Source organism: Artemia franciscana, chromosome 15 (genome assembly GCF_032884065.1).
Source record: "Artemia franciscana chromosome 15, ASM3288406v1, whole genome shotgun sequence".
Taxonomy (NCBI): Eukaryota; Metazoa; Arthropoda; class Branchiopoda; order Anostraca; family Artemiidae; genus Artemia; species Artemia franciscana.
Window position 1 is genome coordinate 23,773,575 of NC_088877.1, and position 25,769 is coordinate 23,799,343.

At 35.2% G+C, this 25,769-nt stretch overlaps 1 protein-coding gene across 1 annotated transcript in view; it reads left to right on the forward strand.

Annotated features, from left to right (window-relative positions):
- Positions 1 to 25,769, forward strand: part of LOC136036560 (uncharacterized) — a 183,480-nt gene that overhangs the window by 33,613 nt on the left and 124,098 nt on the right. The window lies entirely within an intron of this gene.

The following is a 25,769-nucleotide window of genomic DNA, read 5'->3' on the forward strand; positions in this document are numbered from 1 at the left end:
GGGAAAAGGTTAACCAGTGTTCGTCTCCGATCCATACATAAATTGCGTTTTTGCACTGTAATCTCCTATGAGACTTTTAATTTATGTACGATTAAGTAGTTTGTATAAATCAAAAGGCACTATGTGCTGCCAGGTTGTCAACAGAGTGTATATGCAGTATCTCAAGATGGGTTTTTAGTAATGAATTAAGCCTTTTATGGAATTTTGTGGGAGGGCCAAGTAGACGCTAAAAGGGTAGACCTAAACCAAAAGACATTATATGCGTCCAGATCATCAAAATACCATATGCGTAACATCTTGGGAAATGAAATTAACGGCTTCAGTAGCCCAGTTGAAACTTCGAGGGAATATTGGATAGGAGGAGGAGGCTCAATTTGATATTAAGTTTTGGCTAAAGCCAAGGTTCGAACCATCTTCTTCTTCTAAGTCTTAGTTTAAAACAAATTTTGAAATGCTGATTACTCTGAGGATCGTATCTGTGAATCGGATGTTCAGCATACGAATACAGAGTTTAAGTTTCCTCAGGCTATTTTATTTTGGGTATTGTCCTTAACAGACCGCAACTAACACTGACCGTATAGATAACTCGGAGAATAAAACAACGGTCACGGGCCCTCCAATTTGAATGTGAGTATATCGATAAACAACTATAAGGGCGTTCTTATATTGTTGAAATTGTGAATTCCTGAGAAGGAAGAACCTTAGGCTTTGGCTCTGTTTTGAATAACATCTTCAGTAATTATTTCAAAGTTGGGAGATTGACTACAATTTGTTTGGCAGAAAGCTTAGTCCTAAGATTGCCATTGTGTGTGTTTTTTTTCGTCATTCCATTCAAGTTACCCTGGAAACTTTTCATTGTTATAGATTGTCTTAATGCTCGACTGTACAAGAAAAAAATATTTAAATTGTTTTGTATAGGGGAGTTTCAGTAGGTTAATCTATTAAAAGTCCTAAACAAGCCAAGAAAGTGTTTTTCGACTAGAAAATCGCCGATTAAGTTTGAACTTTAATCATACAGCCCTGTTTTTATGGCACTTGGTATTAACCAAGTGACATATAGCAATCGCAAATTCTTTCGGTCTATCGGTCCCGGTTTTCCTACTTTATGCACTTCCAGGTAAAAAAGGACGATGACATTTGGCAGGCGTATCAGGAATAGGACCAGATTAAGTTAGAAATAGTCGTTTTCCCGATTTAACCATCTGGGGGGTGGGGGGCCCGTTAATTCGGAAAAAATACGAAAATTGAAGTATTTCTAACTTACGAACAGTTGATCAAATCTTAATGAAATATGATGTTTGGAAGGATATCGTGTCTCAGAGCTGTTATTTTAAAACCCGACCAGATCTGGTGACATTTGGAGGGGATTTGGGAGGGGGAAACCTAAAACTTGGAAAACACTTAGAGTGGAGGGATCGGGATGAAACCTGGTGGGAAAAATAAGCAAAAGTCCTAGGTACATGATTGACATAACCGTAACGCATCCGCTCTCTTTCGGATAGTTGGGGGGGGGGGGTAGTTCTGAAAAATTAGAAAAAATTAGGTATTTTTAACCTACGAACGGGTGATCGGATCTCAATGAAATTCGATATTTAGAAGGATATCGTGTCTCAGAGCTCTTATTTTAAATCCCGAACAGATATGGTGACATTGGGGGTTGGGAGGGGGAAACCTAAAATCTTGGAAAACACTTAGAGGGGGAGGGATCGGGATGAAACTTGGTGGGAGAAATAAGCACAAGTTCTAGATACATGATTGACATAACTGGAACGGATCCGTTCTCTTTGGGGTAGTTGGGGGGGGGGGGGGGTAATTCTGAAAAATTAGAAAAAAGGAGGTATTTTTAACTTACGAATGGGTTATCGGATCTCAATGAAATTTGATATTTAGACGAATATCGTGTCTCAGAGCTCTTATCTTAAATCCCGACCGGATCTGGAGACATTGGGGTGGGGGAGTTGGGAGGAAGAAACCTAAAATCTTGGAAAACATTTAGAGTGGAGGGATGGAACTTGGTGGGAAAAATAAGTACAAGTCCTCCATACATGATTGACATAACCGGAACGGTTCCGCTCTCTTTGGGGTAGTTGGGGGAGGGGGGGGGGTACTTCTTAAAAATTAGAAAAAATGAGGTTTTTTAACTTACGAACGGGTGATTGGATCTCAATGAAATTTGATATTAGAAGGGCATCGTGTCTCAAAGCTCTTATTTTAAGTCCCGACCGGATCTGGTAATATTGGGGGAGTTTGGGGTGGGGGAACCTAAAATCATGGAAAACGCTTAGATTGGAGGGATCGGGATAGAACTTGGTGGGAAAAATAGGCAGAAGTCTTAGATACGTGATTTACATAATTGGAACGGATCCACTCTATTTGAGGGGGGGGGAGTTAATTCTGAAAAATTAGAAAAAATGAAGTATTTTTAGCTTACGAAGGAGTGATCGGATCTTCATAAAACTTCATATTTAGAAGGACCTCGTGACTCAGATCTCTTATTTTAAATCTCAACCAGATCCAGCGTAATTGGGGGGGGGGGGGGGTAGAAATCTTAGAAAATACTTAAAGCGGTGAGATCAGGATGAAACTGGATGGGAAGAATAAGAACCTGTCTAAGACATGTAACTGACATAATCGGACTGGATCTGCTCTCTTTGGTGGAGTTGGGGGGGGGGGGGGGGTAATTTTGAAAATTGAGGTATTTTTAACTCACGAAAGGGTGACCAGTTCTTAATGAAATTTGATACTTAGAATGGTCTTGGGCTTTAAAGCTCTAATTTTATATTCCGACCGGATCCTGTAACATTGGCGGGAGTTTGAGGGGGGAACCGGAATTCTTGGAAAACGTGAAAATTGGGGTTTTTATTTTACGAATAGGTGATCGGATCTTAACGAAATTTGATATTTAGAAGGAATTCATGTCTCAGAGCTCTTATTTCAAATCCCGACCAGATCTTTTGACATTGGGGGGAGTTGGAGGAGGAAATTTTGGAAACACTTTGAGTGGAGGAATCGGGATGAAGCTTGGTGGATAGAATAAGCAAATGTCCTTCATACATTATTGACGAAACCGTACTGAATTCACTCTCTCTGGGGGAGTTGGGGGGAGTGGCTCATTGATTTGGCGAGTTTGGTGCTTGTGGACGTGCTAGGACGATGAAAATTGATGGGCGTGTCAGGGAGCTGCAAAAATTGACTTAATAAAGTCGTTTTCCAGGAATCGACCATCTAGGGGGCTAAAGGGAGAGGAAAAATCAGAAAAAATTAGGTATTTATAACATACGAGTGGGTGATCGGATCTTAATGAATTTTGATATTTAGAAAGACATCGTGACTCAGAGTTCTTATTTTAAATCTTGACCGGCATTAAGCCTCTTATTTTCCTTTTAAATCAATCTATTGATTCATAGAATTTTGCTAGAGCTCATACCATATGATGTCTTGGCTGTTAGCTCTTCTTGCCTCGTCACAAGTGCCATATGAGCTCTTAGCTCTTGTTTTTTGATTTTATTGCAAACTATGAGCTTTTCAATTAGTGCTGGAGTAAAGATTTGCAAAAAGGCAAGTTAAAACAGTGATTTTATAATTTTGAAAATAGGTAAAAGCATTTTGTTTGGGTCATTCCACATAAAATTAATAAGGTAATGACACCCAGTGTTGTAAATTCAGCAACGAGAACCTTTTAGGCTTTTGTCTGTCGGGATATACCGAACCCCCAAAAAATGTTTTGCTTACTTTTTGTTCTTGGCTTTACAGCCATTCATAAGTTTGACGACTTTGACTTCTTTGTATAAAAGAAAGCAATTGCTAAAATTATTTCTCGTTTGAAAATAATATCTCGTCTTTCGTATTCATATATTAATTTACATGAAATTTTTGACTGTTTGCAACATCTATGCGAAGAATTAAAAAAAAATGGTTTTAATCCCGAGATACCTCCAAAATATCAAAAAACCTCAAATATCAAAATATCATGTTTATTAATAAATGTATTTTTTCCAAAAATGTCTATTTTATGCTTATGGTATTATTGCAGGACTTATAGTTAAAAATGTTGATTCTCAAAGATCAAATCGTCCACTAGCGTCTATTTTATTCTGTCACAAAATAAAGCGGGTGGGACTGGTAAGCATTCACGGTAATTCTATTCTTTTCTTTGTTTTTGCGTAGATTTATCTCCAATTTTTATGACGCTCATTTTAATTTTTAATCGACTGTTAATGTTGTCGTATGCTTTCAAGTTTGGAGTCTTGTTAGAGAGTCTAAAGCAAGTCTTATAAAGTAATTTTCAACCCTCATCCATCAAAGAGAGTGAGGTAAAGGCCACTTTTAAATTGAAGTTCAAAGTTTGTGTCATAGCCCTGATCTTCAGGGCGCATTACAGAGAGGGAGAAACACCAAGGAAAACAATTTTTAACGATTTTCAGACATGGGAGGTAAAAAAAATCATTAGCTCCTTCCCACGTTTCTTGTTAGAAAATGGTTATTTCGTAAGGATCGAATGCTGTTGTGCGTTTTGCTTGTATTAGTCCATGGTCTTGTTTAAAACCGAGTCATTTTATTCTATACAATATTAATCTAAAGAAAGACTTTCCAAAATAGAGACCTGAATGAGGGTTGAGTTTCGTACACTTAAGTTAAATGGGATTGACCTCAATAGGGTTCAATTACACGAAGATTGCGTTGCACAGAGGCTGAGTTGCACAAGGGTTCAGTTGCAATGAAACCTCGATCACTATTTGCATACATACGCGAGCTTCGTATTGAAGGGTGTAACCAGGGTAAAAGTAGACATGGCTTAACCCTATAAAAGGCCGAAAATTTATGCCGATTTTCAATAGATCTAAATGCAATTTCCCATCCCTATCCATCCAAACTTTTACACCAAAACTAGTTTTAATTTTTTTTTTTGCAAATTTTCGCCGAAAATATAAATAGTAAGCTGAATCCTAATTCTTAGGAAAAAAAAAACAAAAGACCTTACAAGCTTTCATCTTATTAATGAATAAAGCTTTTGTTCAGTAAGAACGGCTTTTTGTTCATCAAAAAACAGACTTTTCTTTTAAAAAAACACACTTCAAATAAACCTGATTTGCAGTTTTGAGTCTTATAAAATACCAATGAAGACTGGGACTGCCTAAAAAACCAACAAAACACGGGTGACTTTGCTTAAATAGCGATAATAAAGGCACAGCCATACGCCTGTTAGGGGTATTTTCTTTTCGTTTATAGTTTGACTTGATTGGTCATTGTGATTTCTGTTCGTTTTGGGTCTCATTTATTCATTGATAGTGATTGCTGTTCGTTGTAACTTTGAATTATTTGTGACTTTGCTTCTGCTCATCTTTAGTTTGATAATCTTGAATTTAATTAATGAAAAGAAACAGCTTGGTTTTTAGTAAGCTCACTGCATGTTTCACACTTCACTCCAAGGCTATTGCCCTCTTCTCAAAAGCACTTGCGACAGCAGAAAAAGGACACAATTAAATGATAAAGAAGAAGTGAAAGAAATTAAAGAGAACTCTGCTTTGTCAAACAGTTCGTGGTAACAAGCTGTAGTAAGGAGCGACGCGGCTCAAAGGATCTTAACGAAAATCACACCATCGCATTCAGCGTATCAGAGAACCCTATAGAAATAATTTCAAGGTCCAATCTACAAAAATGTGAGATTTCGTATTTTTTGCCAGAAGACAAATCACGGGTGTGTGTTTTTTTGTTTTTTTTTCCCCAGGGGTCATCGTATCGACCAAGTGGTCCTAGAGTGTTGCAAGAGGGCTCATTCTAACGGAAATGAAAAGTTCTAGTTCCCTTTTTAAGTGACCAAAAAATTGGAGGGCACCTAGGCCCCCTCCCACGCTCATTTTTTCCCAAAGTCAATGGATCAAAATTTTGAGATAGCCATTTTGTTCCGCATAGTCGAAAACCATAATAACTATGTCTTTGGAATGACTCATTCCCTCAAAGTCCCTGCGGGAGGGGCTGCAAGTTACAAACAAGTGTTTACACACAGTAATGGTTATTGGGAAGTGTACAGACGTTTTCAGGGGGATTTTTTTTTGGTTTGGGGGTGGGGTTGAGGAGAGGGGGCTATGTGGGAGGATCTTCCCTTGGAGGAATATGTTTTGGGGGGAAGAGAAATTCAATGAAAAGGGCGCGGGATTTTCTAGCATTACTATAAAAGAAACAATAAAAAAATAAACATGAAAAAGTTTTTTCAACTGAAAGTAAGGAGTAGCATTAACACTTAAAATGAACAGAGATTATTCCGCATATGGGGGGTTCTAAAAATACTTTAGCATAAAGAGCGAGGTATTTAGGAGGAGATAAATACCTCGCTCTTTATGCTGAATTATTTTTAGTAATTTCAATTATTTATTCTACGGCCTTTCTGATTCAGGGGTCATTCTTAAAGAATTGGACAAACCCCCTCATATACATAATAAAAAATATAAGAATATAAGAGTTTGTTACGTAAGTTAATTCTTAAGTTACGTATATTTATTACTAATAAAAACGTTCGTTAAAAATTAAAAGTTCTAGTTGCCTTTTTAAGTAACCAAAAAATTCAAGGGCAACTAGGCCTCCTTCCCCACTCCTTATTTCTCAAAATCGTCTGATCAAAACTAAGAGAAAGCCATTTAGCCAAAAAAAGAATTAATATGCAAATTTTATTTTAATAATTTATGTGCAGAGAGCCAAAATCAAAAATGCACTAATTCAAAAACGTTCAGAAATTAAATAAAAAAAATAATTTTTTAAACTGAAAGTAAGGAGCGATATTAAAACTTAAAACGAACAGAAATTACTCCGTATATGAAATGGGCTGTACCCTCCTCAATCCCCCACTCTTTACGCTAAAGTTTGACTCTTTGCCACAATTCTACTTTTTAAAACAATTAAAACTTTAGAGTAAAGAGCGAGGGATTGCGGAGGGGACAGCCCATTTCATATACGGAGTAATTTCTGTTCGTTTTAAGTTTTAATATCGCTCCTTACTTTCAGTTTAAAAAACTATTTTTTTTATTGAATACTCACAAGACCAACTAAAACGATAAAGACTACCTCTAGCAAACTGATTGCTGTAGACCGATACAAAAGCTGTTCAAGTTAATGGACCCTTCGGGTTAATACGGTTTTAAAGGCGAAGGAATACTTTTATCCGTTAGTAGTTTTAAGTCCAGCCAAAAATTACCAGCTATGCTACTCTGATAATTTCCGTAGTTCATAAATGTATGATGATATTATACTGGATATTCCTATAGATTTTGGAAAGGAAAGAATTCACTTAATAGAACCAGATTGCTACAAGAAGAAAACTACCGTTAGTCCGTTAGTAATTTATAGATTTTGGAAAAGAAAGAATTCACTTTATAGAACCAGATTGCAGGTCCCTGACACGCCTACCGATTTTCACCGTCCTAGCACGTCCAGAATTACCTGACTCGCCAAATCACTGAACCCCTGCCCCCAACTCCTCCAAAGAGATCGAATCCAGTACAGTTCCGTCAATCACGTATCAAGGACATTTGCTTATTCTATCCACCAAACTTCATCCTGATTCCTCCACTCCAAGTGTTTTCCAAGATTTCCCCCTCCAACTCCCCCCATTGTCAAAGATCTGGTCGGGATTTGAAATATGAGCTCTGAGACATGAATTCCTTCCAAATATCAAATTTCATTAAGATCCGATCACCTATTCTTAAGATAAAAATACCCCAGTTTTCTCGTTTTCCAAGAATTCCGGTTTCCCCCTCCAGCTCCCCGCAATGTCACAGGATCTGGTTGGAATTTCAAATTAGAGCTTTAAAGCACAATATCCTTCTAAATATCAAATTTCATTAAGATCTGGTCACCCTTTCGTAAGTTACAAATACCTCAATTTTCAAAATTAACCCCCCCCCCCCAACTCCACCAAAGAGAGCAGATCCGTTCCGGTTATGTCAGTCACGTATCTTAGATAGGTTTTTATTCTTCCCATCCAGTCTCATCCTGATCTCACCGCTCTAAGTATTTTCTAAGATTCCCGGTCCCCCCCAACTGCCCCCCCCCCAATTACGCTGGATCCAGTTGAGATTTAAAATAAGAGATCTGAGTTATGAGGTCCTTCTAAATATGAAGTTTCATGAAGATCGGATCACTCCTTCGTAGATTACAAATACGTCATTTTTTCTAATTTTTCAGAATTAACCCCCCCCCCCTCCCAATGGAGTGGATCCGTTCAAATTATGTAACTCACGTATCTAAGACTTCTGTTTATTTTCCCTACCAAGTTTCATCCCGATCCTTCCAATCTAAGCGTTTTCAATGATTTTAGGTTCCCCAACCCCAAACTCCTCCCAATGTCACCAGATCCGGTCGGAATTTAAAATAAGAGCTTTGAGACACGATATCCGTCTAAATATCAAATTTCATTTAGATCCGATCACCTGTTCGTAAGTTAAAAATACCGTATGTTTTCTAATTTTTCAGAATTAACCCCTAATTTTCTAATTCAATAGTGAATTTTGAAAAATAGAACTGTGTTTACTTTAACAGTAATTCTTATCTCTTAGAAACAAAATTGTAATGCAGAAAATATATTGCCAATAAAAATTCAACAAAACCGGTATTTGAAAGAAATTAGCCCCACTTGGCTTTTCTTTTTTACAAAGAATTAGAAGAAAGAGAATTACAAGGAATTAGAATGGCCTCTTCTCGTGAAAGTATTTAATTTCGTTCAGTAAAAATGAAAAATATTACTATTGCTTTAATTTCGTCTGTGGCCTCCGTTACAGCCCTTTATTACTTTGAAAGGAAGAAAGGCTATGCCATTCTAGATTCTATTGACGTTCTTTGAATAAAGTGAAAGAAGGATTCAAAGCTTCTGGGGCTGTTTTATTACAGTCGTCACTGCATAAGTTCAATTCTCCAAAAGAGCATACAGCTCTTAGAGCAAACAGAGTTGAAGAAGACTTAACTTAAACCTAGAAATTACTAACGCAGACAAAGAAAAAAGGAAGCAGCTGATCATAGACGAAACGACAGATGCTGAAACTTTGGTCAAAGTAGTAATTAGTGACAAAAAAGGTTATAAAACTGATGAATCCTTGGAGCTAGAAAAAGTTGAAGAAAAAAGCAAGCAAGAAGTGCAAAACAACGCTAAAAAAGATTTGGGACTACAAAATATTGATCCACATGGTTTGAATACCAAGAAGGACGATAAAACAAATGAAAATGAATCTGTTGATGCTTCAAAGCTACAAAAAACGGACAAACCTGTATCAGCTCCTCCCTATCCTCCATCTCCTCTTCTTTTTCTTCTACCAACTCCTCCTCCTTTACCAGATCTTATTTCAACCTCTTCTCCTGTACTCACTCTGTCAGATTCTCCGTGTCCTCCTGTTCCTTGTGTTCCTCGTCCCACTACCTTTCCTACTCCTATTTCACCCTCTTCTCGTCCTTCAGCTTCTCAAGTTCCAGAAGAGCGGTCATACTCAACGGCCAAAAAGTTTTTTCAACGTTGGCTACAAAATATCAGAGGTAAAAAAGGTAGACAGTGGTGGAGGAAATTTATAATCAAATACGTCTTCAAAAAAAGAAGTCAGTTCATACTCAGGATAACAAACCAGCTTGTCTACCAGACCAACCTCCAACTAAACCTCGCCAAACATATGCTCCACAAGCACCACCAGCCATCCCCCTTTCTGGCCGTACTCCCACAATGTTAAATACCAGGTAAGTCAATGATTTAAATGCCAAGAAAGGCATGGATGCTGTCATTGAAGAATTGAAAGAGAGACAAAACATGAAAAAAAGAACTAGTGAGGAAATGGGGACTTGGCTCCAAAATCTGGAAAACGGTCGGAAAAAAGTCAGTCCCTAATACCTAATTGTGGATTGTAGCAGTTTTTGTACTGTTTGCTTTTTCTTAATCGTCTTATTTCTCTATTTGTTGGATTGAGTTATTCGCAATGTTGTTTTTAATGTTATTCGCAATGTTGTTTTTAATGCTATTTGTAATGTTACTGTAATAGTGCCTAGTTTAATATTATTTGTAATATTGAGTTATTGTCTTATTTTTAATGCTGTTTTAACAGTGCTTAGTTGCACTATTTATTTTCTTAATAGCCTTAGTTGTATTGTTTGTTGTCTTAGTTGTCTTTATTTGTATTGTTTATGTATTGAGTAGTTCGTAATTTTATTTTTAATGTTCAGTTATTGTCTTATTTGTAACATTGCGATAATAGTGTTTAGTTGCATTATTTGTTTGTGTGTTTTTTTTTCAAAGAGACCAAGTACCCTTGCTTCAGCGAGGTTCAACCAAAACTAATAAACAAAGTGAGATGAAACGAGGCAATTCAGCAACCATGTGCTTGTACATCCCAGCCACAAAATACTTTTTGAAGAATCCGCCCTTATTAGCAATACCTAGGTATAAAGTAGACAGTTTAGAAGCAATTGAAATCAGACTAATATTAATAATATTTCCTTAAATAGGGGCTTGGGAGAATTTTCACTAAATGTTCTATGCACAAATTCAATTAAAAATGATCTTACAAAATATTAAAAAAAAACAACAGTAGATATTAACAAAGAACCAGTCACAAATAGACCTTTGAGATCAGCTGCCAAAAAAGCAAGACTAGCACTAAAAACGTGTTTATAATCAAACAAATCAAAACTCCTTTCATTTCATTGAATTGCCTCGTTTCATCTTACTTTATTTTTCAGTCCTGGTTGAACTTTGCTGAAGCATGGCTACTGGGACTGCTTAAAAAAAAGAAATCATTTTAGTTATATTGGTTATATCTTTCTTCTTCTGTCTTTCTTCGTAAGTTTTTCTTCTTCTATATATTTACGTTTCGCTGACGACAACCCTTGAACATAACACTGAAATATTCGTTCTAGTTCGATTTCCACTGTCTTGCGAAAAGAATGCCCTATTGTTCCTCTTGTTTTTGATGTTTATGATGGAAAGGCAGTGTGGTCTTCGTAGCCATTTACTACTATTACTACTTCTGCTCCTACAATTTAAATAAATAAAAAGTTATTAAGAGTTTCCAAGCTGTTAAAGAGCCTAGATAGAAACTTTTGAGAATGATATTAGGAATTATTTTGCAGGTCAACTTCAGAAGCTATAAAATTAAAATAAAAAACACTTTTTGGGTCAGGATTATAAAGTTCCTCCAACAAACAAGTAGCAACCCAAGGTAAGGATTCTTATAGAAAACTGAAAAGATACACAATATTTTTTTCCCGTGAAAAAGACTATGTCAAGTAAAACCGGACAGAAATTATTTAAAAAAAAAACTGTATCCACAAGACAAGTTTTTCAAAGAACAGTGAAGAGCTTCATCAAGCCAAGAAAAAGTGAAAATCAAGTCAAACAATTTTCCAAGCATAAAACTACCACAATTTGTAATCAATGAATAAACGAAACTAAAAAAGAACAGAAATTTCAATGAATAGCAGATTCACACTCAAAACGAGCAATAACTAGACCTACGTTGCCTCAGCAACGTGAAGTACTAAGGCAGCTTTTGCCCGGGTTCGCCGAATAAAGTATTGCGAGAGCAACACTTTGGTTTTGTTTCTTTGCTATCGGTTAAACGCTTAAGTTGTCAGCCTATCAAAGCTTTTAAAACTTTATATTCAAAGAAGAACGCGTTCAGCAATCACATGATCAAAGGTTATTTCTCAGCGTTGAAAAAACAACAATAACCAAAGAACATCGAAAGAAGGGACTAAATTGGCTTAACAGCCAGTTGAACTTTATCCTGTTCAACCGTAGATATCGTGACGGATCAAGAATTGGAGCAATCTATATCTATATAAAAATAAGTTGTTTGTGTGTTATGTCTGTTACACTATGTCTGTTACGCCAGATTATATCTTCTATATATATAAAAATAAGTTGTATGTATTTTTGTGTTGAGGGTTTGCATATGACATCTGAAAAATAAAGAAGAAAAAGAAAACAAACTAAAATGTAAAAACTGGGAATTGCATAAATATTTCGAAATATTTTGACAGTAGATTAAAGTAATTCGAAAACCTTAAAACAGATACTTAAAATTTGAGGTTTATTATAAACTAGCTGTTGGGGTGGCGCTTCGCACCACCCCAACACCTAGTTGGTGGGGCACTTCGTGCCCCCCCAAGCCCCCCCGCGCGCGTAAGTCGTTACACGCCATATTAGTTACACGCCATTGTAGTTGTGTCCCTGTGTCCCACCTGTGTATATAGATAGATTTATATATGTGTTTCAAACTACGTAAAAATTGCGAATATACAACATTCTTGGCTTTCCCATTACTGGGAGCTTTCCGTTTCCAATTTCCAGCAATTGATCTGAAAATGTTTGACCAGAGTCATCGTTTTGCAATCGGACACGCATATTTGTAGTTAATTTTAATATATTTACGTGTGCCCATAAATTAGAATTTTTCAGGCAAGCATTCATTTCGTCTGCAGGAGTTAAACTACATAAAAATTGCGAATATACAACATTCTTGGCTTTCCCATTGTCTGTGCATATACAAAGCCGTATGTACTAATAATGACGTCATATGCAAACGCTCTTTTTCCAAACAAACAAACATGCATACACACAACTCGTTTTTATATAGATAGATAGATAGATAGATACAATACAAATTAACTGCGTAAAACTTGCAAATATACAACATTCTTCGCTGTCCAATTGTCGCTGCATTTAAATAGATTGTCAGGTTTACCGACCCTCAAACATGCAACGTACAATTGTCCATGGGAAAAACAATCAGTATTAAGATCTATACCACATTTTTCTAATGATTGACCTTGAGCTTTGTTAATGGTGATTGCAAATGCTAATCGAATTGGGAGTTGCAATCTTTTAAACTGAAAAGGCAGATCCGTTGGAATCATGGGAATGGGTGGAATAATAACAGCCTCACCCTCAAAAGGCCCTGTCAAGATTGTGGCCTCTATTAGGTTTTCCATTTTTATTTTTACGGCAAGTCGCGTGCCATTGCAAAGCTTTGGTGGGTTGATATTTCTTAAAAGTATTATTGGTACACCTATTTTTAGTTGTAGCACGTGTGGTGAAAACCCTGAAAGGTCTATGGAATTTAAAAATTCAGATGGATAATTAACCGCTTCATTTGGTTCCAAAACTGTGTCGACTGACTTGTAAAGGACTGCCTGGTCTCGAATCTTGGTCAAAACAATATTGCTGATTTCGTGGACGTCTATATTTTTGGGTGCGAGAATCGCTCTTTCACTTAGCCATTTATTGTTTTTATAATTTTTTAGAATATTCGGAAATACTTTTTCAATCAATTCATTTTTGGACGTCACTAAATTACAGAAATCAGCAGGTAGTTGTATACGTCCTGAAATTGAGTCTACTGGGAGATTTCCGTTTCCAATTGCCAGCAATTGATCTGAAAATGTTTGACCAGAGTCATCGTTTTGCAATCGAACACGCATATTTGTAGTTAATTTTAATATTTTTACGTGTGCCCATAAATTAGAATTTTTCAGGCAAGCATTCATTTCGTCTGCAGGAGTTGATCTAGGTATTATAGGTAATGTTTTCCTGAAATCTCCCGCAAGCAATATTAATGTGCTGCCAAAGGGTTTCGACTTCCCTCTCAAATCTCTCAAGCATTGATCCAGAGCCTCGAGCGATTTTTTGTGTGCCATTATGCACGCATCCCAAATAATAAGTTTGCATTGCTGTAATACTTTACCCATCCCAGATGATTTGGAAATATTGCACGTGGGAGTTTCTGTAGAATGCAAATTCAGAGGCAATTTCAAAGCGGAATGAGCAGTTCTTCCACCAGGCAGCAATGTTGCGGCTATTCCGGACGACGCAATTGCCAACTCTATATAATTTTTTGATCGAATTGATGCCAGAATCAGTTTTATCACAAACGTTTTACCAGTACCTCCTGGCGCATCCAAAAAGAAAATTTCCCCAACGTTGTTATCGACACAATGCATTATCGTATCATAAATGTCTTTTTGTTCCGACGTTAACTTGGAAAGGTTATTTTGTACATACGACAATAGATCACTCGTACTGTAACTTTGTTCACGATCCAATTCTACACATGTCGAAACAGCAGCGATACGGTTCGGTGAAGGCATTCCCAAATCCTGAAGAGGTTTGTTTGCCATACGTACGCACAAATCTTCTATAATAACTAAAGTGTAGTTATAAATTTCTGATGTAAAATCAAAAGTCATATCTGATGTCTCTAACTGTTTTCGATGGAGTATATCTTCGGACATTTTTGACTTATATTTTTCCCATAACTCAGTAGGAGCTGATGGAGAGCAACTTTTTAAAATGATGCCAAACAATGCACGAATTTGACTTGGGGTTGACGTTTCACAAGCGTCATTGATGCAGATATCCCAGTGTTGGTCATTCTCCAATAAATTCAGAGCTTGGCATTCACTACGGTAAGTGTCATGTATAGTACCGTCTACAGTTCTCAAATACTCAAAGGATGTCGGACCGGGTACATTCACCAAAAGCAGGCGTAGAAAGAAGCATTCATGTTGATTGGGGTGAACGGTGTAGAGTCTTCCTATCGTGGTATCTTTGAAGATGGTAGGTTGGCCGTCGACTGACTTACCCTGTTTTTCGACGTTCAAATACTTTATTTTTAGTATTCCACGTGTAATACGAAGGCACTTCAGTATACAGCAGTTTTTTTGCAAATGAATCATCTTTGCAAAGCGAAAAGAAAGCGATTAACTTTGTATACGGTGGATTCAGGGCGATTGGTTTCACGTTGGTTTCCGAGAAATAAATACGTTGACCATTCTGTAAATGTACCGCTAAGTGAACAACAGCTGGACTACGTTCATGTATCGGAAATGAAAGAATTCGCCAAACAGCTTCATTACTGCTTATGTGTCTTCCAGCCTGATATTGTACGATTTCGTCGATATCTTTAATTTCGGGCTGCAAGCCAAAAACTGCCATGTCACTGCCTTTGTTGACGTATTTACATATGTATTTGATTGCCTTTATGGAGTTACAGTATTCAACGTTTATGTGTGCATTAAATGTTTTTGATAACAATGGGGAATATGGAACCATCCACTGGTTATCTACTTCGATGGTGGTACCATTACGATTCTTTATTATTGCTGTTTTACCGCCCTCTTCAGTAGATCTTCTTCTACATTGTGGGTAACCATCATTGCCAGTAATTGTGTTGGATACTAAAAGTCGAGGATATTGCTTTGTGCACCTTCCTTTGGCCATGCATGGTGAATTTTCGTTCAGTGCACCGCAAGGTCCATGTATCATATTTTTTACAATAATATCAAGTAAACCCCTTATCGACATTTTCATCAGGTATTTCAGCGGAAAACACATCATCAATTTCGTTCGAAGTAATTTTTTTATGTAGCCAGATTAGTATATGTACGTGTGGCAAACCTCGTTTTTGTCATTCCACTGAGTACATCCAGCATCGCACTGACCCAAACGCTTCAAGTTTTACTATGTAGTTTCTCAGTGATTTCAACTTTTGCCGGAAGACACGGGCCGTAATGTCATGTCTATGAACCGCCGATTGTCCTTAAAGTAAAAGCTGCTGTATCTCGTCCCAAGATTAATTACATGTAAATGTAATAAATAAATCTGTACGACCATAGAGACGAACATACGCAATAGCATCTTGAGCATATTCATGCATATCACGGGGACTGCCAGCATATGACGAGGGTAAAATTGTTAATCTTCCAACGTTTGTGGTATTACCGTCATTTACAACTGCATCTCGCAAATGAATGTATTGTTCAGAGCGGAGCTTGGTCTGATTCAGGCGGATATATAGCAAACCTTCTGATTCAATTTTAGCATACATATCAACGACATATTGGTGAAACAATTGACGGCATTTTAAAATATAATTTTCTTCATCCTGCCGAATCATTAGTCAATAGGAATAATAATGCATTGTACTGCATTTCTTATTCATTTCTTTGTTAGTAGCTGGATTCATCAATTTAATATTAAAGTGATAGCCGTCGGCTCCATCCCAAAAAATGATAGGATATTGTAGGGCATCGTAGCATCGATGAATTTCAGCAATTCTTAACAACTGAGTGTTTCGCTTATGAAGAATAATATCTCGAGGTAAAAACTGATCACCGACCATAACGATTGCCACTTCGTCGATAGTTGGAGCATTGTATCTTCGCACATTTTGGCCAGGAGGCGTTTTGTCAGCGGAAATAACAATTTTATGCGTATCAGTAGGCATCAAATCGATGGCTGTTTTGAACAGACGTACTAAATTGTTATTTTCATGGAAAAGATGTTGTAATTGGGAAACGATTGTCCTTTCAACGTTGGGAGAAATTTCAAAACGTGTATTCAATTCAGAATTTCTATCACTGATGAAGTACAATTGTAAAAATTTATGATTCTCGCCGGAGAATGGTAAAAGGGACCCTGCTCTATGATAAATTTGCCCTTTTACTTTGAATGTAGACATAAATTGATCTGGATTTTCGATTTTGACTCCAAACGACGTCATTTGGAAATATGAGTTATATTTTCTTATTTGTCATAAAAAACGCTTAGATTCTGACGTAGTTCCAGTAAGGAAAGTCTTCAATGGCTCTGGTGGTGCAGCCAATAGAGGAATTTTAACTTTTCCTGAGGCGCGACACATTCCCATTGTTTCACCATTGAATTTCAAGGCCTTGCAATAGGGACAAATTTTAGACATAGTCCCGATTTGAACACATCTACTCAAGCTATAATCATCGACTGGGCTGTACCTGAATGCCAGGCGATAACTTTCTGGTTGCTCTGATTCCCCGGCACGCTTTCTTTTCTTACTTTCTCTATCAGCAGCAAGCCTAATTTCTTGCTGTTCTTGTGATTCCTCGGCACGCCTTCTTTTTTCACTTTTTCTTTTAGCAGCAAGTCTGGCTTCATGTTGCTCTGGTAGTTCCTCGGCATGCCTTCTTTTTTCACTTTCTCTTTTAGCAGCAAGTCTGGTTTCATGTTGCTCTGGTAGTTCCTATGCACGCCTTCTTTTTTCACTTTCTCTTTTAGCAGCAAGTCTGGTTTCGCGTTGCTCTTTTAGTTCCTCGGCACGCTTTCTGTTCTTTCTTTCTCTATCAGCCTCAAGCCTGTTTTCTTGCTGTTCTTTTGATTCCTCGGCAGGCTTTCTTTTCTTACTTTCTCTATCAGCAGCAAGTTTTTCGGCATAGACTCTTTGAGCATCTTCCTCGGCTGTTGCCATTGTGATTGCTAATCGACCATTTCCTGTGTCAATATCGTCATTTATATATCCCCCTGTGCCCCCCGGCGTCCCCTTTGTAGTTTTGTCCCTGTGTCCCGGTCGTCATTTATATTCCCTGTGTCCCGGTCGTCATTTGTGTCCCGGTGTCCCAGTCTGTGATTTCTCTTTGAGTGTCCCAGGCGTCATTTATATTCTTTGTGTCCCGGTCGTCATTTATATCCCCCTCTGCCCCCCGGCGTCCCCGTTGTAGTTGTGTCCCTGTGTCCCGGTCGTCATTTATATTCCCTGTGTCCCGGTCGTCATTTGTATCCCGGTGTCCCGGTCTGTATATACATTCGTTTTTTAGTTTTGTTTTTCTCCTTTATTTTTCATTTTTTTCCTTTTTTCTTTTTTTTCTTTTTTAGTTTTTTCTTTTTTTAGCTTTTTTAGTTTTTTTATTAGTTTTTCTTTTTTTTTTCTTTTTAGTTTTTTTGTAGTTTTTACCTTTTTTTTTAGTTTTTTTAGTTTTTTTTACTTATGTCCTGGTCATCATTTATACTCCCTGTGTCCCGGTCGTCATTTGTGTCCCGGTGCTTTGTTGATTGCTAATCGAACATTCCTTTTATCCCGGTCGCTTTCTCTTTGAGTGTCGTCATTTATATTCCCTATGTGCCGGTATCCCGGTCGTCATTTGTGTCCCGATGTCCCGGTCTGTAATTTCGTCAGTTGGAAACATGACGTCAGTTTACAAAAAAATATGACGTCACCCGACAGACAGACCCACACACACACAGACAACTTATTTTTATATATATAGATAGTTTTCATCCGTCACGATGTCTAAGATTGAAAAGGATAAAGTTCAACTGGATGCAAAGTCAATTTAGTCCCTTCTTTCGATACTTCGGTGTTGCTGTTAGATTGTCAGGTTTACCGACTCTTGAACATGCAACATATAATTGTCCATGGGAAAAACAATCCATATTCAGATCTATACCACATGATTCTAATGATTGGCCTTGATCTTTGTTGATGGTGATTGCTAATCGAACATTGCCTGTGTCCCCGTCGTCATTTATATATCCCCCCTGTGCCCCCGGCGTCACCGTTGTAGTTGTGTCCCTGCGTCCCGGTCGTCATTTATATTCCCTGTGTCCCGGTCGTCATCCCGGTGTCTCTATTAATGCTAAAGCCAAGGTTCGAACCTGGAACCTCTTGAACCTAGAACCTGGAACATAACGCCTTATCAACTCAGCTACATCGGCTTGAATAAGTTCGTTTTTGAATTGGTATATGATGAAATAATTCAGACGTCATATTATATGATGAACAATTTTTTTAGTTTTTTCCTTTTTTTCTTTTTAGTTTTTTTATTGGTTTTTACCTTTTTTTTTAGTTTTTAGTTTTTTTTCGTTTTTTCTTTGTTTTTTTTAGTTTTTATCTTTTTTAGTTTTTTTTATTTTTATTTATATTTTCTTAGTTTTCTTTTTCTCTTTTATTTTGCAGTTTTTTCCTTTTTTTAGTTTTCTTCTTTTTTAGTTTTTAGTTTTTTTTTAGTTTTTTACCTTTTTTTAGTTTTTTTATTTTTTTTGTTTTTTTAGTTTTTTAGTAGCTTTTTAGTTTTTTTATTAGTTTTTAGTTTTTTTGTAGTTTTTACCTTTTTTATTTTGTTTTTATTTTTAGTTTTCTTTTTCTCCTTTATTTTTCTTTTTTTTCTTTTTTAGTTTTTTTTCTTTTTAAGTTTTTAGTTTTTTTATGAGTTTTTAGGTTTTTTTTTCTTTTTAGTTTTTTTGCTGTTTGTACCCCTGGTATTTTAGTAGTTTTTACCTGTTTTTTAGTTTTTTTTAGTTTTTTTCTTTTTTAGTTTTTTTTCTTCTTTTGTATTAATGCTAAAGCAAGGTTCGAACCTTGAACCTCTCGGACCTAGAATCTGGAACATAACGCTTTACCAACTCACCTTCTTCGGTTTGAATAGATTTACCTTTTTTATTTTTTTTATTTTTTTTTATTCTTTTAGTTTTCTTTTTCTCCTTTATTTGTCAGTTTTTTCCTTTTTTTAGTTTTTGTTCTTTTTCAGTTTTTAGTTTTTTTAGTTTTTTTAGTTTTTTTATTAGTTTTTAGGTTTTTTTCTTTTTAGTTTTTTTGTAGTTTTTACCTTTTTTTAGTTTCTTTTTACTTTTTTAGTTTTTAGTTTTTGCCCTTTTTTATTTTTTTTTAGTTTTTTAGCTTTTTAGTTTTTTTAGTATTTTCTTTTTAGTTTTTTTTGTAGTTTTTATCTTTTTTAGTTTTTTTCTTCTTTTGTATTAATGCTAAAGCCAAGGTTCGAACCTGGAACCTCTCGGATCTAGAACCTGGAACATCCCGGGACACCGGGACACAAGGAATATAAATGACGCCCGGGACACTCAAAGAGAAATCACAGACTGGGACACCGGGACACAAATGACGACCGGGACACAGGGAATATAAATGACGACCGGAACACAGGGACACGACTACAAAGGGGACGCCGGGGGGCACAGGGAGATATATAAATGACGACGGCGACACAGGGAATGGTCGATTAGCAATCACCATCAACAAAGCTCAAGGGCAATCATTAGAATCATGAGGTATAGATCTGAATACGGATTGTTTTCCCATGGACCATTATATGTTGCATTTTCAAGAGTCGGTAAATCTGACAATCTATTTATATGTACAGACAATGGGACAGCAAAGAATGTTGTATATTCGCAAGTTTTACGTAGTTAAAAACATATATATATATATATATATATATATATATATATATATATATATATATATATATATATATATATATATATATATATATATATATATATATATATATATATATATATATATATATATATTCACAGGTGGGACATAGGGATACAACTACAATGACGCGTAACTAATATGAAGCGTAACGACTTACGCGCGCGGGGGGGGGGGGGGGGCAATGTTGGTGGCAACATCCACTAGGTGTTGCCACCAACTGCTAGTCTTCTATATAAATAAAAATAAGTTGTATGTATTTTTGCGTTGAGGGTTTGCATATGACGTCTGAAAAATAAAGAAGAAAAAGAAAACAAATGTAAAAACTGGGAATTGCATAAATATTTCGAAATATTTTGACAATAGATTAAAGTAATTTGAAAACTTCAAAACAGATACATAAAATTTTGAGGTTTATTATAAATTGTTGAGCTTTAGCAAGCTTGGCACGTGAAGATTTTTCCAACTGTCAATGTTAGAATGAACATTGACAAACTGAAAAACATTGGAAAAGATAGAATGTTACCAAATCCTACAATGGCAGAAGAAACAGCCGAGGAAGCTGCTCAAAGAGTTAATGCCAAAAGGCTTGGGGCTAAAGAACACAAAACCGTGCAGTTAGATGAAAATCAACCTGGACAGCGAGAGTCAAAACGTATCAAACTGAAAATGATAGCGATGATGATTGGGTTTGGGATTTTGACTTGGATAAGGTCATCAATGCCTACCAGATTTTAGTTATAAAAACAAAGGTTCGGCGATATGTATTTACGTCTGAAAAATAAAGAAGAAAAAGAAAACTGGAACTAAAAATGTAAAAACTGGGAATTGCATAAATATTTCAATATATTTTGACAATAGATTAAAGTAATTCGAAAACCTTATAACAGATACTTAAAATTTTGAGGTTTATTATAAATTGTTGAGCTTTAGCATGCTTGGCACGTGAAGATTTTCCAACTGTCAATGTTAGAATGAACATTGACAAATTGAAAAACATTGAAAAAGATAGAATGTTACCAAATCCTACAATGGCAGAAGAAACAGCCGAGGAAGCTGCTCAAAGAGTTAATGCCAAAAGGCTTACGGCTAAAGAACGCAAAACCGCGCTGTTAGATGAAGATCAACCTGGACAGCGAGAGTCAAAACGTATCAAAACTGAAAATGATAGCGATGATGATTGGGTTTGGGATTTTGACTTGGATAAGGTCATCAATGCCTACCAGATTTTAGTTAAAAAAAACAAAGGTTCGGCGATATGTATTTACGTCTGAGAAATAAAGAAAAAAAAAAAACTGAAACTAAAAATGTAAAAACTGGGAATTGCATAAATATTTCAAAATATTTTGACAATAGATTAAAGTAATTCGAAAACCTAAACAAGATACTTAAAATTTGAGGTTTATTATGAATTGTTGAGCTTTAGCATGCTTGGCACATGAAGATTTTTCCAACTGTCAATGTTAGAATGAAGATTGACAAATTGAAAAACATTTTGATAGAATGTCACCAACTGAAAAAATAAAACTGAAGAAAGAAAAAAGGTAAAAAACTAAAAAAAGACTAGAAAGAAAAAAACTAAAAAAAAAACAAACTAAAAAATAGAAAAAAAGAAAAAACTTAAAAAGAAAAAACTTAAAAAAAATAAAAAAAGGTAAAAAACTAAAAAGAAAAAAAACTATAAAAAGCTAAAAACTTAAAAAAAAGAAAAAACTAAAAAAAAAATGGGGATTGCACAAATATTTCAATGTATTTTGACAATAGATTAAATTAATTCAAAAACCTTAAAACTGATACCCAAAGGGTTGAGTTTTATTATAAATTGTTGAGCTTTAGCATGCTTGGCACGTAAAGATTTTTCCAAGCGTCAATTTTAGAATGAACATTGACAAATTGAAGAAAACAAATTTATAAAAAGAAGAAACTAAAAAAAAAAGAAAAACTAAAAAAGAAAAAAACTAAGAAAAGAAAAAACTAAAAAAGAAAATAACTAAAATAGAAACTATATCTGTATATGTATAAAAATGAGTTGTATATATGCATGTTAGTTTGCTTGTGGGTTTGCATTTGACGTCATTATAAGTATATAAGGCTTTGTATATGACGTCATTTAAGATGACACTACAGACCGGGACACCGGGACACAAATGACGACCGGGACACAGGGAATATAAATGACGACTGGGACACTTAAAGAGAAATTGCAGACCGGGACACCGGGACACAAATGACGACCGGAACACCGGGACAGAGGGAATATAAATGACGACCGGGACACTCAAAGAGAAATTACAGACTGGGATACCGGGACACAAATGACGACCGGGACACAGAGAATATAAATGACAACCAGGACACAGGGACACACCTACAACGGGGACGCCGGGGCACAGGGGGATATATCAATGACGACGGGGACACAGGGAATGTTCGATTAGCAATCACCATCAACAAAGCTCAAGGGCAATCATTAGAATCATGAGGCATAGATGTGAATACGGATTGTTTTCCCATGGACAATAACCTGCCAATCTATTTATATGGACAGACAATGGGACAGCAAAGAATGTTGTATATTCGCAAGTTTTACGTAGTTAAAAAAATATATGTATATATATATACTAGCTGTTGGGGTGGCGCTTCGCGCCACCCCAACACCTAGTTGGTGGGGGCGCTTCGCGCCCCCCCCAAGCCCCCCCCGCGCGCGTAAGTCGTTACGCGCCATATTAGTTACGCGCCATTGTAGTTGTGTCCCTATGTCCCACCTGTGAATATAGATATATATATATATATGTTTTTAACTACGTAAAACTTGCGAATATACAACATTCTTTGCTGTCCCATTGTCTGTGCATATAAATAGATTGTTTACCGACTCTTGAAAATGCAGCATATAATGGTCCATGGGAAAACAATCCGTATTCAGATCTATACCTCATGATTCTAATGATTGCCCTTGAGCTTTGTTAATGGTGATTGCTAATCTACCATTCTCTGTGTCGCCATCGTCATTTATATATCCCCTTGTGCCCCCCGGCATCCCCTTTGTAGTTTTGTCCCTGTGTCCCGGTCGTCATTTGTGTCCCGGTGTCCCAGTCTGTGATTTCTCTTTGAGTGTCCCGGGCGTCATTTATATTCCATGTGTCCCGGTGTCTCGGTCCTCATTTATATCCCCCTGTGCCCCCCGGCGTCCCCGTTGTAGTTGTGTCCCTGTGTCCCGGTCGTCATTTATATTCCCTGTGTCCCGGTCGTCATTTGTATCCCGGTGTCCCGGTCTGTATATACATTCGTTTTTTAGTTTTGTTTTTCTCCTTTATTTTTTTCCTTTTTTATTTTTTTTCTTTTTTAGTTTATTTAGATTTTTAGATTTTTTAGTTTTTTTATTAGTTTTTATTTTTTTTTATTTTTAGTTTTTTTGTAGTTTTTACCTTTTTTTTAGTTTTTTTTACTTATATCCTGGTCGTCATTTATACTCCCTGTGTCCCGGTCGTCATTTGTGTCCCGGTGCTTTGTTGATTGCTAATCGAACATTCCTTTTGTCCCGGTCGCTTTCTCTTTGAGTGTCGTCATTCATATTCCCTATGTGCCGGTGTCCCGGTCGTCATTTGTGTCCCGATGTCCCGGTCTGTAATTTCGTCAGTTGAAAACTTATGATGAAATAAATTTTTAATTTTTTCCCTTTTTTTGTTTTTAGTTTTTTTTTATTGGTTTTTACCTTTTTTTAGGTTTTTTAGTTTTTTTCTTTTTTCTTTTTAGTTTTTTTTGAAGTTTTTATCTTTTTAGTTTTTTTATTTTTATTTATATTTTTTTAGTTTTCTTTTTCTCCTTTATTTTTCAGTTTTTTCCTTTTTTTAGTTTTTTTCTTTTTTAAGTTTTTTTAGTTTTTTAGATTTTTTAGTTTTTTTATTAGTTTTTAGTTTTTTTTGTAGTTTTTTGCCTTTTTTTAGTTTTTTCAGTTTTTTTTAGTTTTTAGTTTTTTACCTTTTTTTAGTTTTTTTTAGTTTTTTAGCTTTTTTAGTTTTTTTTTTCTTTTTAGTTTTTTTTGTAGTTTTTACCTTTTTTAGTTTTTTTTCTTATTTTGTATTAGTGTGAAATAATTCAGACGTCATATGCGGACAAACATGACGTCACCTGATTATTTTTTTGTATTTTTATTCATATTTTTTTTGTTTTCTTTTTCTCTTTTATTTTTCAGTCTTTTCCTTTTTTTAGTTTTTTTCTTTTTTAGTTTTTAGTTTTTTTTTAGTTTTTTACCTTTTTTTAGTTTTTTTAGTTTTTTTAGTTTTTTAGATTTTTTAGTTTTTTTATTAGTTTTTAGTTTTTTTTGTAGTTTTTGCCTTTTTTTAGTTTTTTTTTAGTTTTTTACCTTTTTTTAGTTTTTTTTAGTTTTTTAGCTTTTTTAGTTTTTTTTTTCTTTTTAGTTTTTTTTTGTAGTTTTTACCTTTTTTAGTTTTTTTTCTTATTTTGTATTAGTGTGAAATAATTCAGACGTCATATGCGAACAAACATGACGTCACCTGATCCATCCACAGATCCACAGACAACTTATTTTTATATATATAGATATATATATATATATATATATATATATATATATATATATATATATATATATATATCTATATTTAATCCGATACAAATACAAATACAGTAGCTCAGTTGGTAAAGCGTTATGTTCCAGGTTCTAGATCCGAGAGGTTCCAGGTTCGAACCTTGGCTTTAGCATTAATACAAAAGAAGAAAAAAAACTAAAAAAGATAAAAACTACAAAAAAAAACTAAAAAGAAAATACTAAAAAACTAAAAGCTAAAAAACTAAAAAAAAAATAAAAAAAGGGTAAAAAACTAAAAACTAAAAAGTAAAAAGAAACCAAAAAAAGGTAAAAACTACAAAAAAACTAAAAGAAAAAAAACTAAAACAAATAAAAAAACTAAAAAACTAAAAACTGAAAACGAAAAAAACTAAAAAAAGGAAAAAACTGACCAATAAAGGAGAAAAAGAAAACTAAAAAAAAAAAATAAATAAATAAATAAAAAGGTAAATCTATTCAAACCGAAGTAGGTGAGTTGGTAAAGCGTTATGTTCCAAGTTCTAGGTCCGAGAGGTTCCAGGTTCGAACCTTGGCTTTAGCATTAATACAAAAGAAGAAAAAAAACTAAAAAAGAAAAAAAACTAAAACAACTAAAAACAGATAAAAACTACTAAAAACACTAAAAAAGCTAAAAAACTAAAATGAAGGTGAAAAAACTAAAAACTAAAAAAGAAAAAAAAAACAAAAAAAGGGGTACAAACAGCAAAAAAACTAAAAAGAAAAAAAACAACTAAAAACTCATAAAAAACTAAAACACTTAAAAAGAAAAAAAAACTAAAAAGGAAAAAAACTGAAAAATAAAGGAGAAAAAGATAACTAAAATAAAAAAAAACTAAAAAAGGTAAAAACTACAAAAAAAACTAAAAAGAAAAGAAAAAACTAAAAAGCTAAAAAATAGGTAAAAACAAAAAAAAACTAAAAAGAAACAAAGGAAAAAACAAAAAAAATTATTTCATTTATTTCATATATATATATATATATATATATATATATATATATATATATATATATATATATAATATATATATATATATATATATATATATATATATATATATATATATATATATATATGGCACGTAACTAATATGGCGCGTAACGACTTACACGCGCGGGGGGGCCTGGGGGGTGGGGTGCGAAGCGCCCCCACCAACTAGGTGTTGGGGTGGCGC